This window comes from Haliaeetus leucocephalus, unplaced genomic scaffold (assembly GCF_000737465.1).
Source record: "Haliaeetus leucocephalus isolate CR32 unplaced genomic scaffold, Haliaeetus_leucocephalus-4.0 Scaffold2, whole genome shotgun sequence".
NCBI classification, from domain to species: Eukaryota; Metazoa; Chordata; class Aves; order Accipitriformes; family Accipitridae; genus Haliaeetus; species Haliaeetus leucocephalus.
Window position 1 is genome coordinate 908,855 of NW_010972438.1, and position 1,288 is coordinate 910,142.

Below are 1,288 nucleotides of genomic sequence, written 5' to 3' on the forward strand. Positions count from 1 at the left end.
TTCCCCCAAACACCCAGGCAATTATTAAACCTTCTGAAGCCACATCGGCAGTACGCAGCCATGACCATTGCTACCTGCCATTTTTTTGGTTTTCATCCATAAGGCCATGTATTTTTAGCCTGGGTTTTGTGATGTCTCCTCTGCAGAAATCAGAGAGTCAAATCTGGCCATGCCCAGGATGGAGGTGATGATGATGATGATGCTGCTGCTGCTTATTTCCATGGCAACCCAACACAGCCCTGTGCATGCCTGTGCGGAAGGTCGTTCCCATAGCAAAGGGCTGACGTACACCTGTGCAGAGAAACGTAAACAGAAAACAGGACTGATTGTGAGGTGGTGGAGTGAGTTAACTGCAGAAGGGAAGTTGGGGGGGGGGGCTGTTTTTCCAAATCTCATTGACATAGTGTCTTAGATGTTTTTTAAATTAATATCTCCTGGAATTTACGGGTGAAGACTCTCACATCTAGCTTATGGGATCACTCAATGACACACCTCATTTGTCACCCGAGTAAACAACTTATCACAGTGGTTGAGAATTGCATTGCATCCACAAGCTGCCCATGGGAGTTCAATGAACACAGCAAATGCATACAAATCAGTGCCATTATTTTAGCTGCTTTCACAGAATCATAGAATCGTTTAGGTTGGAAAAGACCTTTAGGATCATCGAGTCCAACCGTCAATCAGCTTTGGGGATGTCTGTGTCATGTGGTAACTTCCACAGGTGCATTAAAAAGGGGAGAGGAAGGTATTGAAAATGCCTGGTAGAGGATGCATTTGGTGCTGAAAAATTACTTCAGTTAATATTCTTCCACAGGATCTTAACATTTCCCAAGTGGGTGTTTAACTGAACATCATTAGAAGATGCAAGCGGAACGTGTTCTAGCCCTGAGATGAGAAGTTCGTGCTTTCAAGAGGCTTCTCCCAGGCTCCGTACCGGGTTCCTGCCGTGCCCGGGGGTGCGGCTAGGCACGTCTCCCCGGGAGCCACTTTCCGAAGCTGGGCACCGGGGTTCGGTGACCAGCCAACGGCCGTGCTCCTCGTCGGCCTCGCCCCCGGTGCGAGTTTTGCGTCGACACCTTCGTTTTCTGCTGTTCCCTTGGAACACCTGTGTGGAAAGAGGCCCTGGAAGGCCGCTTACTGGGGATGGAGGCTACTGAGGCGAACCAAAACGGGCGCTGCGAAGCAAGCGGCACCGGTGGGAGACGGGGCTGAGACGCCAGCGGGCTCTGCCGCGGCCCGGCGAGGCGGCCTGGCCCTGGCCCGGCTCTGGCTCTGGCTCTGGCTC